Consider the following 17,319-nt stretch of genomic DNA (forward strand, 5'->3'; position numbering starts at 1 on the left):
AATATACAAAAATAAACAAAAACTTGGTGAGTGTTTGAAAATCTGTGTTCCAAATTAAGTGAGAGGAAAATGGTAAAGAATGAAAATACATTTGAAAACCATAAGAATAAAAGCAGCACACACAGACGTGTACATTTCAAACAGCTGCATGGCACAATATCACCAAAAAAAATTCACAATCAAAATATTGCTGCCCTATATTTTAACAGTAAAGACAAATGTATTGATGACAATAATATCACCTAAAAATGTATAAAATCTAAAATACAACAATATCAAAAACAAAAGTTAAGAAATGCCAAAATTTGTCAACACATTACAACTAAGGAAACATTACAGCAATCAATGAAACAAACAGTTTCAAAATAAAACAAACAATATTACATTAATCACACAAACACACATATATAAACAACAAAAAAGGCAGAAGATGCTTTCTAAATAAATATTACAGCAGGACAGTGTCACTCTGCTAGATTGCAAGAAGATTTCAACATTTAAAAAAACACTAAATTCTACAGAGTAAGTTTGACAACAAATAATAATACGTAACAAAAATAATAAAAAGCTAAAACTATTTTAAAATAACAAAAGATTTATGCTACATTTTTATTTCTCAAACGTACAGGTGCAGCCACTACAGGAAATGCTGAAAGGAGTAGAAAATATTAGCCTGGACGCCAAAAGTAACCAAAAAAACAAAATAAAACAGCTTTGAAAATAAGTATTACAACCAAATGAGGAACACTAACATAAGTACAAAAAAAACTGCAACTAACAAACTCCAAATGAAATTAAAAATAAATCAACACTCTCTTCCTCTCAGCAGACTGCAACAAATGGAAACTTTGCCCAAACAGTGCACTACAGGGCAGCAAAACAAAAATCTGCAAACAAAACAGAGTAAAGATTACATCCAAAATGTAAGTAGATATGTACAGCGCCAATGTAAACATGTTAACAAAAATATAATAACACATATTATATTTTTTAAATAATAATATTTTTGTATACTCTAAAACCTACAAATAAAATGTCAGAAACAGCAAAATGCATCGAATCCTAAAAAGTAAATCTGTTATTAAAATATAGAGGATATATGTACTGTAAGGAGACCACCACCAATAAAAAAACACACTGAAAATGCACAAATGCATTCTATGGCAGGGCTAACACTAAAAATGAAATAGTAGAAAGTGTTTGGGAACATAATCGTCCCCCTAATAAAACAGAAATAGAAGTGAGAAATATTTTACAAGACCTCAAAGAGACCAGTTCTAGCTCACAAGAATCAGCAGAAACGATACTTGAAAATATTATACCAAATGTTCCTGAACAGGCAACAAGTGAGCTCCCTGTCCTACCAACAATAAAAAAAGATGATTTGCTATAACACGTAGAACAGTGGGAGAGACAACAGTAGCACAAAAAAAATGAAGAAATAGACATACCCAGCCCTCGCCGTGCTGCTGCATCGCTCCTACTTTTCTTCTCCTTGCTTTTTCCAAAGTTTTTTGATGGCTTCTCCTTACTTTTCCCACATTCTCACTGCTTTTTACTTGCCTTTCCCCCCATTTTTGAGTTCCTTCTCCTTGCTTTTCCTTCATTCTGACTGCTTTCTCCTTGCTTTTTCCGCCCTCACTGCTTTCTCCTTGCTTTTTCCCAGTGCTTAAGTTGTAATTAAAAACGTGCTGGTGCCCAAATCCCTCCTCTTAAACATGGGGCTGCTGCAATTAAATGTACAAACACGGAATACTGAGGCAGCGTAATCCTGAAGCCATCTCGGGTCTCTTCAATCCAATTACAGCCACTCCCTGCCCCTTCAGCTCTCTTGCAGCTTTCTGCTTTCTCCCTTTGTGGCGCTTTTTCATTTTCTTCTTCCTCCATCTTTTCCATGTGTGTCTTTTGCTCACAGTAAATGCTGAGGCAAAAAAATAAGTGCTGGTCCTTAAAAATAAGTGTGGGTGCTTCTCACCGGAAACACAAGCACAAATTCAGCACTGCTTTTTCCCACATTTTTTGTGTGCCTTCTCCTTGCTTTTCCCTCATTCTCACTGCTTTCCCTTGCTTTTACTTCTGTTTTTTTGAGTGCTTTCTCCTTGCTTTTCCCTTGTTTTCACTGCTTGCTCCTTGCTTATTCCCTCATTGCTGCTCCCGCATACCGCCGTGGTTTCCCACCTCCCACCTAGCCCCAGCCACTGCCTCCCAGCACCACTCCCTCCTCCCAGGACCTACTTAAGCGCGATCACATTGAGTGGGTCCCAGGCCCAGCTCTCCCGTGCTACTGCATCACCCTTGCTCCTGTCTTCTCCTTGTTTTTCACCCCATTTTTTAGTGCCTCCTCTTTGCTGAATGCAAAGAGTTAATGGCTCTCTTTGTGTAAGGGAATGGAAAGAATGCCAGCCATAACTGTGACAAGGACCACTCAGCTTCTGAGGAAATTTTGAACAGGATTATAGCCGAGTTCGGTAACACAGGATAGTTTGGAACAACTGTTTTGGTTATTTTGCAGAGGGGCTGCACTATTCTCCACTTCTGATTGGCTTTTTTGCAAGGCCATAAATAGAAGGTTACATAGGCTCCCCATGACCTCCTTCAAGATGCCCTATGCTGTCATATCCTCAATGACTGGGGTAATACTGGCTCTTGCCTCCGGAGTTAACCTGCAAGGCAATGTGTGGGGGAAAACTGCATCAGTTCCTAGGGTAACCTTTAGAGGCTTTGCATCTTTTATTATTCCTGTCTCTCTGTCTGCAAAGTCCAAAACGTTCTCACTAGCTAATCCTTGAGATCAGTATGTAAGGCCTCCTTTGTAAGGACAGGGTACAATGTAACTGCAGATTCTTGTGATTTCAGTTTGAATTCTGACTCTGCTGCCTGGGTCTCCATTTCAATGCCATCCGGTGAGCAATAGATCACACAGTTGAGTTTATAAAGCAAGTCCCTTTCCCAACATGTTCAATGGGCTCAAGTCGCAAAGCACAAACCGGTGATAGTCTCAGATGGCGCCTATCTTCGCTGGGACTGGTCATGAAAACTGGTTGGTAAGTTGCTTATTTGTTATACCTACAACTTGGACTTTCTTTCCCACAAGGGGCAGGTTCAGGACCTTTACCATCCTGACTGTTGAAGGAGTGGCTCTGGTGTCAATCAGAAGAGACACAGGATGTCCATTGACTTCACCTTCCATATCCGGATCTCTCAGATCCACTTCCAGAACTGCGCCAAGCACACAATCCTCCTCCTCCCTCAGGCACCGTCATTGGACCTGTTTGAGCTGAACGGGACTCTCGGGCATGATGGGAACCTGGGGAACATGGGTCGCAAATGTACTCTGATGTGTTTGTGCATGGAGCTAGAAGAGTGGATTTGCAGTTAATCAATTAGAAATACAGTCATTGTGCTAAGCCCAAATTCAGAAAACCATGCACTCAGGAGAGTTCAGATGTAAAACTGACAAAGATTCATCTTCTGAGACTGGAGAAAGGGTCTCCTCCTCATATATAAAAAATCACACACTGTTATAGGATTTTAGAAAAAAAAATGTCATTCATTGAGTACATTACTACATGGTTCTCAGGCTCATGACTAATGGAAATCAAGCACTGAGAAACATTTGAGACAGAATACATTTAAAGATGTTCTCACTATTCTACTACGTGGGTTTTCTGTGCTCATGACATCTGGTACAAAGGACACAACTGCTACATAGTTGGTTATTCAGTCTGGAAAAGCTAAACTGGGTCTTGAGGAAAGCACCTTTATTTCAGAACATTTAGTGAAGTCTTCACATGGCTCTGTGGTGTGTAAAAGATTCTTTATGATAGTAAAGAGGTGATCATGTGGCATAGCGCAAACGTCAGGTCAAAGGTGGACGTCAGAGACTAAGGGCCGGATTTGAGTTTGGCGAATGGGCTACTCAGTCACAAATGTGACTTACATCCCATCCACCATATTATGATTCCCATATGATATAATGGGATAATAATATGGTGGGCGGGATATCCGTCACGTTTGTGATGGAATAACCCCATCCGTCAAACGCTAAATCAGGCCCTAAGTTCATTTAAAGCATGATTTATAGGATACAAAGCAATGTATTTTCTACAAATGGGGTTCACATAAGATTGCTCATGCAACTGCACCATGAGGTGACAGCTCTTGGCAGATATGGTCCAAATCGTGAGATGACTAAACTTTTTTTTTATTTCAAGGGGCGTTCAACAGGGTTGTGTGCTTGCCCCCTTTTTGTTCACAATATATATTAACACACTTGACAATTTCCTGACCAGTTTTGGCATTGACATTCCAAGTGTTGGTACCCATCCAATATCCGCTCTTCATTACACTGATTGCGTGGTGCTCATACCCGGACCCTGCTTTGGTTACAGAGGCTCCTGGATAAATTCTTTTTTTTCTTCATGGCAGACCTTAACCTTACAATAAATCAATCTAAGATCCACAAAATGGTTTAAGGCCCAGAAACAATCTTCAGGTTTTATGTTGCTAATAATACCAAGATTTGCTCTGTTCCCACTTCTCCATACTTGGAGGTCCTATTTGATGGTGCTAGTAGATGGAGCCCATTTTGACGTACGAGGGGGCTCCTTTCCTGAGAATCATAGAGGCATTGTTGAATTTTGCTTCAAAATTGGGTAGTAAACCCTTAAAGAAATGATAGTGGTCTACAAGCCCAAGTGTCTTTCACTTGCCACTTATGGTGCGGGGCTTTGGGCATACTGCACTACAAAGCCTACAAGCCATCCAGAAAGTTGAGAATGGGTGTTTGAGAAAACTGCTGGCAGCCCCTTAGAGCACATCTACCTCTTTGTGCCACTTAGAATTGGGGATGGATTAAATATTCAGTCATATTAAGCTCCATACCATTCTATTGTGGCCATCTATTGGGACAAAAAGGCTAACATCCTTCACCTGGCTGATATTGAAAGATTGAATCAGGGTGCACAATGCGATGAGGTTCCTGTGGTTGGCTTACATAAAGAAACTTAGTTGTAGATTGAATATGGCAAAATTGTTTTGTTACCCAAACTCCCTGTCCCCCGTCTGCAAAAACGCATGAAAACTTGGGGGCATATTTGCAGGACCCTAGCGCCCCCATAGCATCACTCTTTTTGACGCTCCGGTGGCGCAGTGTGCCAGCTTATATTTACAAGGCCACGTAAAGCAACCTTGCGTGGCTTTTGATGGCCTTGTATATATGGCCCCCTTTCACGCATTACTCTGCATGAAAGGGGCGTTCTATGGGTGTTGCTGTGGGTGTTCCCACACTGCACCCATGAAATCTGATGCATTCCCTGATCTACAAGGCTGGGAATGTCAGATTACTATGCCACCAATGGGGTGGCATAAAAGTGGCGCAACAAGGACAAATATCTTTATTTCTTCTCGTTTTTTTCCTCTATTTGTGCTGCATTCTGCAGCATACATAGAAGAAGAAAAGCACCATTAATGATTGTTTATGTGCATGAAGGTGTCCGTTTCTACACATAAACCATCATCCCTGCAAGGCAAGCACTCTTGCACAATGGTGCAAGGGTGCCTGCATTGGTGCTAGGCTACTAACTGTGCACCAGCACTGAGGAAAGTACAGGGATGCGTCATTCTGCTGTAAATATGACGCATCCCTGCACTTTCCTAATGGTGCTACTAGATGGCTTGTGGCACCGGGCTGCGTCATTATTTTGTAAATATGCCCCTTGTTTTCTTGCTATGTGTCATACTAACAGAGAACAATCAGAGTCCCTGAAACACACTGTGAGAAACCACACGTTAATCACCGCAAGCCCTGTACTGTAGCCTTATCTTGTTAGGCTGTTTGTGCATTCACTCTAGAGAGCCACACAAAGGGAGCTGAGGTGTGCTCTGCACATCTGATGGCCCGTCACCAGGCTGATAGGTCTTCCTGATGTAGAGTGGTGGGAGGAGCTGACACTTGCACCTGAATAGGGATGTGACTGTCCTTACACAAAGCAGTCTCCGACCCCATGGAGTGTGTCAGGGGTCTGGGCAGGAAAAGGCAGGGTCTTGAGCACTACAAAGACTTCTATCTGAAGTTTGTCGACTTCAAAAAAAGAAATGGTTATAAGTACTGGACCTCTGGCATCACATAGTTAGAAAACATCTGGACTGAGGACAGTGTGCTAGGAAGAAGAGCTGGATGCCATAGGAGGGACTGTCGCTCTGCCTGTTGCTTTGATGTGCTGGCCTGCTGCATGCTGCTTCTGCCCTAGGAGTGCAAGGACTGGACTTTGCTTTCTACATCCTGCTTTCCATGGTTCTCCAAGGGCTTGAACTGAGCTTGCCCCCTGTTCTGAAGTCTCAGGGCCATCAAAAGCTTCCCCTACCAGCACCTGGACTCTCTGCTGAGACTCCTGCCCTGACAAGTGGTGCCCTATCCAGTCCCTGGGCCCTTGAAAAGAGAAGCTGGTGAAAATCCAAGAAAACCAACTCCAGACCGATGCCGCTGCTGAATCCCGTGACGCTGCCTTCAACCAACTTCGTGGTCCTCGCTGGAGTGCCATGACCCTCACAGGCACGACACCGGTGCAGCCCCGCCAAAGTCCATGACTCCGTGGAAGTCGCCATACCACGATGTGACCAATTCCGCCCGAAGTGTGCAGATTCAACGCTTTGCCCTGACGCCGCCTCACCTCCACAGCACTGCAGCAAGGACCCGGCGCCTCTTCGTGATACCTCCGCTCCTTCGTGCCGCAGCACTGGAACCGACGCCGCCTCGCATCTAGCGACGCAGCAATCCTCGACTTCGCGCACCGGCTTGTTCTCACATTTTACTAAGGTACTGTACCTGGGGGTCTGCGTGACTCCGAACCCGGCGCTATTGCCATCGGATTGTTGGGAATGACTCCGTCACGACGCCGTGTTATCACCTCATCGAAGCATTTTCTGTTTCTGAACACTATTTTTGAGTTTAATCTTTAAAACTTCATAACTTGACTTTTGTATGTCGGATTTTTGACTTTTTGGTCTTGTTTTGTTTAGATAAATATTGGCTATTTTTCTAAACCTGTGTTGAGTCATTTTGTGGTGTTCTTACTATATTACTGTGTGTGTTGGTACAAATACTTTACACCTGGTCTTCGAAGTTAAACCTACCTGCTTGTGGCAAGCTACCAAGGAGGTGAGCGGGGGTTAACTGAGTGTGATTCTCCTTTACCCTGACTAGAGTGAGGGTCATTGCTTGGACAGGGGGTAACCTGACTGCCAACCAAAGACCTCATTTCTAATTACTTATTGATAAGGCTCGGTTGCATGTAAATCCAACCACTGTCACACTCTCTGTAGCACAAGGTGTTATTAGTGATTGACTCTGGGGTTACATCGTTTAGTGCTCATAACATGCCTTTAACTGTAGGATTTTTGGTGAATGTTAGAAATTAACTAATAGAGAAGACAGAGAGCAAGACCGGCAGACCAAATATGATATACGGATGGACGGATGGACGGGCGGACGGACGGATGGATGGATGGACGGAGGCACGGCACGGATGGCTGGATGGATGCATGGATGGAGCGATGGATGGATGGAGCGATGCATGGATGGAGCGATGTATGAATAAAGGGATGCATGGATGGAGCGAGCAATGGATGAATGAATGGATTAATGTTTTAATGATAACTCTTTAAGTATTTCATCCATCGCCTCTTGCCTTCACAGCCACATGCCACCATGGACTTCGAAGGTCTTCTGTTTCTCATTGCTGACCGTGTCGTTCATATTTTAGAGGTCATGGGGGGGTTCACATGGCCCCCAGGCATGTTTTTAACATGTGGGTAAAACGGCAGGAGAGTCATCGCCAACACCCCCCCCCCCCCCCTCAAGTACGGCTCTTCACTTCTCAGCCCTCCAGCATTGTGCACCCCCTGATGAGGGTGATGAAATATCAGTCAGTTCTGAACTGGTACCACTGGAGGATGGGGAGTGCAGCCCACCCTGGAGACTGGGGGTGGACATTCCAGAGTCTGAACTCTGCACTACACAAGGTGGGCCGATCCGCCGGTAACCAGTGCAGGCTGTGCCACAGATAGAATGGCAGAGTGCCCTGACAGGTGACACCTGTGAAAGGCTGGGAGGGCTGGGAAGCAGCCCCTCCCATCTCAGAACCTGGGGAGGGGTCAGAGGGAAGCAGCCAAGACGGTGCCTGGTTTAACCCATAGGTAGGAGCTCTTTGTCTATATAGTACAATAGGGTAGAGGGAAAGATTGGTAAGAGAATGGAATGGAGACATTAAAAACAGAGGTTAGGAAATGAGACTTTAAAAACAAGTTATTCATCAATCCTGGAAAATATAGGGCTTTTTTGGACAGCAGGGCTTAGAGTAAGGTAAATGTAGTTATTGAATGAATCAGCGGGGGATCTAAGGACCCCCACTATGTAACAGGGGTGAGTACAGGGAACAGGTTCTAAATGGAAGGGTTAAAGATATAAACATAAAGTTATGAATCTATGGGGCTCTGGACATGATGAAGTCAGAGCTTCTCTTCTGTGTGCTCCATGACAACACCAGTAAAACTTCCAACACAACAATATCCTCCAGGAGTCCTACTAACACACAAGCAAACACCTCTTCTTCAGCACGCTGGTCCAGGCGGCCTAGTGCATGGGTGCTCGTAAGCTGGACCGCTGACTGCCATTGCATCATGATGCTCATAGCAAGGGACCCATCACCCTAGTCTTAGGGTGCAACACATCCAGTCGATAGTGCTTAATAAACATGGGACATGACGGCCAGATTGTCTCAACGCTGATATGGACCCTGGCTACCTCAAGATCCACAACAGCTCCACCAATATACTCTCGCGCTGGTGAAGCACCTGAGGCTTCCTCCTAGTTCAGCAATGTTGGCTGTTCCTTTTTTTAATACTATCTGTCGATGCGAGTCTTGGCTTCCAGCGTCTCTATCGTATAAATCCAGCCTAGGCTACAAGACCTGGCACTCTGCCTCCCTCATAATCAATGGAGGAACCATCCAGAAGGCATTGTGATCTACCATCTTGTCACCACGGCTTGCATTGACGGATCTGCCTTCCTTTGCAGGGATGGGGAGCAATGCATTGCATGCATCAACAACTGGTCACTCGCTTGGGTATCTAAGGTCTTGGTGCCTCTCCACTTGGTTGCACGCTCATGGGCTCAGTTCCAGCAGGCTTCGGTCTGTGCCGGGTACAATGACAGAGAAGACCAGGATATTTTGGGCCTGATTCAGGAAAGTAGTCTGAATTTGTAGCAGAATCTCTGCAGTCATGATGAAATCAGCACACTCAGGGCAGAATCTCTGCACTGCACACCACAAAGAGTACACAGTGTGGAGATTCCACCACAAGTGTGGACATTCCGCACTCGTGAATCGAGCCCCAAGATGGGTGTCGTACCCTCCATGTTGTGACGATCATGGTGACAGCCAGGGTAATCTGGGTGCTATTAAGTGGCGCGTTGGGATACTACCCCAAAAACTGGCACTGCCATTTCAGGAGGTGCCAATAGGTTTGGTGATAAATTTATGCATGAGGTGCGTTCAAGAGTTTTCTATACCCGAGTTCCAAGTAAAATCATTGGCAACTACAGGGAATGCTGTCATTATCTATTGAAACCCTTAGTCAACAACAACCCTGCTATTGGTAACTATCGAATCTCCTATTCAATCGGGATATAATTTGAAAATAATACTTAGAACCAAATACTAAAGTAAATTCTATAAGGGAACACATATTTCTCTTAGAAACTGGTGTTTACATTAAGCCGGCGGTAGATCACAAAGAAGAATCAAAACTTTTAAAGAAACACCCCCATCTGACACCGGTCACGACCAGGGGCATGATTAAGAGTCTGGCAGTCCTAGGACCACCAGAGTCGCAGTGGTGGTCAGATCGCCGCAATCGTGGTGACCCGACTGCCGGATTATGACCCTGGTGGTCGGACCACCAGGGGACCGCTGTCCCTGACAGGAATATTGTTCCCGATAGGGTGACGGTGGCCGGGGTTGTAACCAGGGCAGCGCTGAACTTCACCGCCTGGCTGATTACAACCCAACTTTCCACCAGCCTTTTCATGGCGGGACAGAAAGCCAGCGCCAAGGGCCACAGGGATCCCCCTGCCCAGCATTGGCAGAGCGCGCACTGTTTGCTTTGCAGACAGTGCGCATTCTGAGGGTGCTGGTCGGCACCCCACTGCAACGGTATAGGGGAGCCGAATCCTATACCGTAGCACTGCTCCTACCGGACTGACCAGCTGGAACGCTCAATCGAAGGTTCCTGCCAGTCAGCCGTGCTGGAACATTGTAATAGGGTGGGGGACACAAGCAGTATGACAGTGGTGTCCTCCCCGTGGCATTGGAGGTCAGCTGGTCCCACTGCCGTAATGAGGCCCCAAGTAGTCCAACGCGGCACCTCTATAAACAGCACCAGCCTCAGGTGGTAGCCTGCCATCCATTTACGACATGATTTGATACCTGTCAAACATAATTTCAGTCAAATTTGATCTAAAGTGCTACATGGAGCTGGGCAGGGATTTAGATTTTTTACCAAGTAGGGCATGAATTTTAAAGTTTTTTGCTTATAGTAAATACTTAGGATCTTGGGTGTGACAGGTTAACACACAACAACTAAGTTCAATCCACCTCCTGGGGAAATTTGTGTGGAAATATTGATGCTTAAGAATACTGTACTTCCTGGTGTGGATTAGCTGGAGAACATGACTAAATATATCAGACTTAATATCGACCAGGAGGGTTTCAAGCACCGAGGTACCTCAATTCTGATCTAACAGTTAGACCTGCATGCCTGTGTAAAGGGTTACAATGGAGGAGGGAGCTGAAATCTCACACCCTCCTTCACGTTTGGAGTGTGCAGCCACCAACCTAAGCCCTAAATCAGAGCAGGAGAAAGGGGAACAGGGAAGTCTGAATCTGCAACTGAGGGATCCCAGTGGGACAACAGATGATTGATGAGAAGTTTTAGATGTAGACGAGCCCGAGGTACAACTGAAGTGGTGGACGCCATCAATCCCTGGACTCTCAACCAACTCCTGGCTAGAGCAGACTGCTGGGACAAGTGAACCACCAGGAGACTTTACAGGGTTTCCCTCCGAGCAGAGGCAGAAAACGTGCCCCTGTCTGAGTGTCAAATGTTGCTCCGATGAACTGCAATCGCTAAACAGGGATCACTGGTGATTTTGCAGAGTTCAACCTGAATCCCAACTGCTGAAGTACAGCACTCGTTGCCTCCACAAACATCAGAGCCTTAGCAAGAGAGGAACCGCAGTTTAAACATTTGTCAAGGTATGGAAACACCGAGAGCCCATGAAGCTGCAAAACACCAGCAACTGGAGCCAATACCTTGGTGAAGGTTCAAGGAGCAGTCAACAGACTGAATGGTAGCACCTGGAACTGGAAATGAACGTTGTTCACCACAAATCTCAGAAACCTCTGGCTTTCTGAATGGATAAGTATGTAAAAATAAATGTCTTTTAAATCCAGGTTCTGGATAACAGAAAAGATGGACTGCAAAGTGTTCATTCGAAATGAGTCTACTTTCACCAACTTAGATTCTTTAAATCCAAGATTGGCCAGAAGGAACCATCTGGCTTGCAGACTAAGAAAGGAATGGAGTAGAACCCCAGTCCCTCCTCTGCAGGTGGCACTCTGATGATTTCCATCTTAATGAGCAGTTTCTCCACCCGAACAACATAGCATCTCGTTTTTGAGGATCTATTGATAATGGAGTAGCCTAAAACTGGCCAACTGGTGGAAATCCCACAAAGGAAATACGATAACTGTGTCTGATGATTGACAGCATCTACTGGTCAGTGCTTAATTTGTGCTTGTTGTTTCCGGTGTGGGGCACCGGCACTTATTTTTGAAGGCTGACACTTATTTTTCTGCCTCAAGCATTTACTGTGAGCAAAAGGATTGCTGTCTGGAGAGGGGAGGCAAGGACTTACCTCCGCACAGTCTGGGTCACTTGGGTCCACCACCTGTGTTCCAGGGGCCAGGCTCGTCAGGATGAGAGGGGTCCCAGAGTTCAAGTGACGCTGATGTTTGGTGCCTGTTGGAGCAGGGGGAAGATTCCGTCACCCACAGGAGATTTCTTTGTGGCTTCCAGTGCAGGATGAAGGCAGGCAGCCCCCAAAGCATGCACCACCAGGAAACAGTCGAGAAAGCCGGCAGGATTAGGTGCTACAATGTCGCTGGTAGTCTTCTTGCTACTTTGTTGCTACTTTGTTGCAGTTTTGCAGGCGTCCTGGAGCAGTCAGCGGTCGATCCTTGGCAGAAGTCGAAGAGAGAGGTGCAGAGGAACTCTGGTGAATTCTTGCAAGTCGTTATCTGAGGAAAAGCCCACAGGAGAGACCCTAAATAGCCCTCAGAGGAGGATTGGCCACCTAGTGCGGTAAGCACCTACAAGGAGGGGTCTCTGACGTCACCTGCTGGCACTGGCTATTCAGAGGCCTCCATTGTGCCCTCACACTTCTGGATACAAGATGGCAAAGGTCTGGGACACACTGGAGGAGCTCTGGGCACCACCCCAGGGGTGGTGATGGACAGGGGAGTGGTCACTCCCCTTTCCTTTGTCCAATATCGGGCAAGAGCAGGGACTGGGGGTTCCCTGAACCGGTGTAGACTGGCTTATGCAAGGAGGGCACCATCTGTGCCATTCAAAGCATTTCCAGAGGCTGGGGAGGCTACTCCTCCCCAGCCCTTAACACCTATTTCCAAAGGGAGAGGGTGTAACACCCTCTCGCAGAGGAAATTCTTTGTTCTGCCTTCTTGGGACTGGGCTGCCCAGACCCCAGGAGTGCAGAACCCTGTCTGTGGGTTGGCAGCAGCGGTAGCTGCAGAGAAAACCCCAGAGAGCTGGTTTGGCAGTACCCGGGGTCCCTAGTGGAGCCTCGGGATGCATGGGATTGGCACCCCAATACCAGATTTGGCATGGGGGGACAATTCCATGATCTTAGACTTGGTACATGGCCATATTCAGAGTTACCTTGGTGAAGCTACATATAGGTATTGACCTATATGTAGTGCACGCGTGTAATGGTGTCCCCGCACTCACAAAGTCTGGGGAAATTGCCATGAACTATGTGGGGGCACCTTTGCTAGTGCAAGGGTGCCATCACACTTAGTAACTTTGCACCTAACCTTCAGTAAGTAAGGGTTAGACATATAGGTGACTTATAAGTTTCTTAAGTGCAATGTAAAATGGCTGTGAAATAACGTGGATGTTATTTCACTCAGACTGCAGTGGCAGTCCTGTGTGAGATTTGTCTGAGCTCCCTATGGGTGGCAAAATAAATGCTGCAGCCCATAGGAATCTCCTGGTACCCCAATACCCTGGGTACCTAGGTACCATATGCTAGGGAATTATAAGGGTGCTCCAGTGTGCCAATTAGAATTGATGAAAATGGTCACTAGCCTATAGTGACAATTTTAAAGGCAGAGAAAGCATAAGCACTGAGGTTCTGGTTAGCAGAGCCTCAGTGACACAGTTAGTCACTACACAGGTACACACATTCAGGCCACAAACTATGAGCACCGGGGTCCTAACTAGCAGGATCCCAGTGAGACAGGCAAAAACAAACTTACATACATGTAAAAATGGGAGTAACATGCCAGGCAAGATGGTACTTTCCTTCACTGAGCCATCACCTCCATATGAGCCAAGACAGGCATTGGATCCCCTTGGTCCTGAAGGCAATCAAACAACTGTTCAGAGCCTTTAGTGGGAACCTGTGATGCATATGCTGAATACATACTAGCCCTTACTCCAAAATTAGCGGCTGCATAAGCCCCCATCAAAGCTGCCTCAACCTCTCTTTTCAACAGGATCCAAAAGGGTCGCCTCCTCAGATGACAGCAATGAGGAAGATGCCATAGAAGCCAAAATCGAGGTGACCTTTGGAATCTGTAGGTACTGATCTTCAAACTTGAGCCAGGAGGTATTGCTTTCCTAAAAAACATGGAATACCATGCTTATTGACATCCTTCCATTCCTTAGCAAGGATTTATTTTATAATGTGAGTAAAGCCCATCATCCAACAGGGAGTTTGGTTGAAACCTCAGCATCCCACGAATATGCACCAACATATTAGAAAAAAACCTTCCCCTGCACATATTTGCCCTTAGGGGGAGTTGTCCCTATCCTCAAGGGCATCCACCTTCTGCTTTTTGGCTTGCGGTTAACTTAAAACAATCTGGACCGCATTATTAATAAGATTTTGCAAAGCAGATGTTGAGATCTGCAGTAAATCTCCCTCCTCCAACTCCTGTTCAGGCTTCCTCTTAGAAGCAGCTTTCCCAGGTGCAATTGCAGACTCATCAGCAGGCTTCATGTTCACAACACTAACAGCAGCAAGCCAAGCAGGAAGTGAGTTGTGCTAAAGGCACTACTTCCTTATTTATACCTGTTGCCAAGCAACACAGTCTCATTCAACAAGAGACTTGCAAGCTTAAACAGGCATTTGCAATGCAATGGGTCTCGCGTTTGCTCAAGTTAGAGCTATTAGCGTTGTAAATTCCTAACTGGACTTTTCTTGCCACTTAAATTGAAAATAAAAAGTAAAAGAGTTGACATAAGCGAGCCGATTCAAAGCGCAATGGCCGCCATGAGCATGAGCGCGAAGGAGAGATGCAAAAGGAAAAAGAAGTTCGCTCACAGTCAAATGTATCTGCAAACGAGCAATTATCCATGTAATAGGGTAGATGGCCAAGGCGGTAACAAAACTTTCCCAAGGGGGGGACAAACGTGAAGCATTTAACAGTGCTAACAAAGGATTTTTGAAAAGGCAAGCCCATGAACGAGTGAAAGTGATGGGCGTGCGGTGGGCGTGGTTAAAAGCCCACAGATAGATCACAACAGGCCAGAGCGTTTACGCGCTCAACCTCAAAACAGGCTGCCGGCTCCTCTGCAGCTGCACACTCATAAGATTCAGCTGCGAGGTTCAAATGCTGCTAGAAACAAACCAGCACTCAGTTTGCCCGCCCACAGATCGCTGACAATGATCCCCACCCCCACCAAACATAGATGCATGGGGAGTGTGGCCGCGGTCAGTGCTGAGATACAAATGATATCAGTAAGCATACAAGGTAAAAATACATACAACAATTAGTAAGAAATACATACAACAATTAGTAAGAAAATACATACAACAATTAGTAAGAAATACATACAACAATTAGTAAGAAAATACATACAACAATTAGTAAGAAATACATACAACAATTAGTAAGAAAATACATACAACAATTAGTAAGAAATACATACAACAATTAGTAAGAAAATACATACAACAATTAGTAAGAAATACATACAACAATTAGTAAGAAAATACATACAACAATTAGCAACAATTAATAAGGCAAATCAGCGCATTCTCTTACCTGTCTTCAGACAGGAAAACAAGCAGGCATGGAGGTGCATGGGAAGGGCCTTTATTTATTAAAAATTAAAACAATATTAGTGTGTCAGGCTGGCTGTCGGGAGGGAGGACTGTCTCCTATTGTAACGACTGGGACGAGGAGGTCCTATGAGGGTGTAATGCAGACTTTCAAATTCAGTTACAAATACCAGAGGATGTAGTTCATAAAAGGCGCTGATACAACTGCCAAAGAGGTTTGTATCCTTTTGGAGAATACAGACAAGTTTAGCAAAATGTAAATAGCAGAACATTTTTTGTCACTAGTTGCAGCAACATTTTCCTTTCTTAAACTAATTGCTTTGAAGATCCTGGTGCCTATTCGCAAATTATATTTTGTAGTACATATAATGTTAAAAATTTATAAAAATAGTACATCATTTTAATTTAATTATTAAATATTCTTATAACGGCATAATGTCCTGTTGCTAATCATTTCTCACTCTCCTAGACAGAGTAAAGGCCCTGGATGGATGGCTGCATGCAACCAAGCTCAGGAGTAGTATAATGGTTGGAAGTCTCAGTTGCTTTCCGCATCCTACGTAGACCAGTCATTAATCATCCTCTTTCTCGCAGCCCCTGCTACTTCTAAAAGTTTTGCAACAGATTTTACTTTTTGTGGTAGTCTGTGACAGCCCATAGGCCAGAAGTGAGTCAAATGTATACCTTGCTGCAGGACTTGGCCCTCTCTGCAGGGTCACTCCTAAACATTATGCCTTCATTCTTCCTGTTTTTGTTTGCATTAGGACTTGTGCACTTTAACACTTCTAGCCAGTGCTAAAGTGCTTGTACTGTCTCCCTAAAACATGGTAAAATTGGCTTACACCTGATTGGCACATTTAATTTAAGTCCATAGTATATAGTACTACATGGTACCCAGGGCCTGTAAATTAAATGCTACTAGAGTAACTGCAGCACTCATTGTGCCATCAACTAGTGTAGTACTTTAAAAAGTATTTTGGCCTGCCACTGCAGACTGTAGTGCAGTTTTAAACTGCAATTTTGACCTTTCAAAATAAACCTTTTGCTAGATATAAATCTTACTTTTTAAGACATACAAATCATTCCTAAGGTAGGCCCTAAAATCCCATAGGGCAGGGTGAACTATATTTAAAAAGAAGGACCTTTGTATTTAAGTTTTACATGTCCAGATAGTGAAAAACTCCTAAATTGTTTTTTCACTACTGTAAAACTTACCCCTCCCATAGGATAACATTGGATTACATTAGTACGTTTAATAAGTGCTAACTTTTGAGTGGTTGGAGGTAGGATTATCATATTGAGACTCAAATTAATTGTAATTTAAAGTCTTCATCAATGGTAACGTCAGATTTTCATTCGTAATTCTGAAAATGCTACTTTTAGAAAGTTGACATTTTCCTACCCTAACCATTTTTGTACCTCTGCGTATATCCTGGGCCACATGACTGTGAATATGCCTGTTGTGAGGATTTGTGTTTTCCATACTGTGAGATAAAGGAGACAGGGTGTAGGTAGGATGGGCCATCCTTCCTGAGCAGCTGAGGGAGGAGCTGCTCCTTTCCCCATTTGCATTTCAAAGGGCTTGCCTCCAGCATAGACAAATTAACCTGAAATCAGTCTTTTGTCCCCTAGACGTCTTGGAGCCTTGGCAGGAGAAGGTAAAAACCTTCCAGAACCAGATGTGGGGGTAGCCTAGAAGATTCACCCACTTCAAGGATTGGCACCAGGTATAAGTATTGGGCCCTCAGAACAACGTCTGAAGCACCGCCTTGTATTCCTGAGGCCTGCCCTGCTGCTTGAGGCCTGCCTTCTACCTCAGAGAACCACCCTGCTGCTACCAGAGGACTCCCTTACTGCTTGAGGCCTGCCTTGTTCTTCAGGTGACTGCCCTG

The sequence above is a fragment of the Pleurodeles waltl genome, chromosome 3_1 (assembly GCF_031143425.1).
Source record: "Pleurodeles waltl isolate 20211129_DDA chromosome 3_1, aPleWal1.hap1.20221129, whole genome shotgun sequence".
In the NCBI taxonomy this organism is placed as follows: domain Eukaryota; kingdom Metazoa; phylum Chordata; class Amphibia; order Caudata; family Salamandridae; genus Pleurodeles; species Pleurodeles waltl.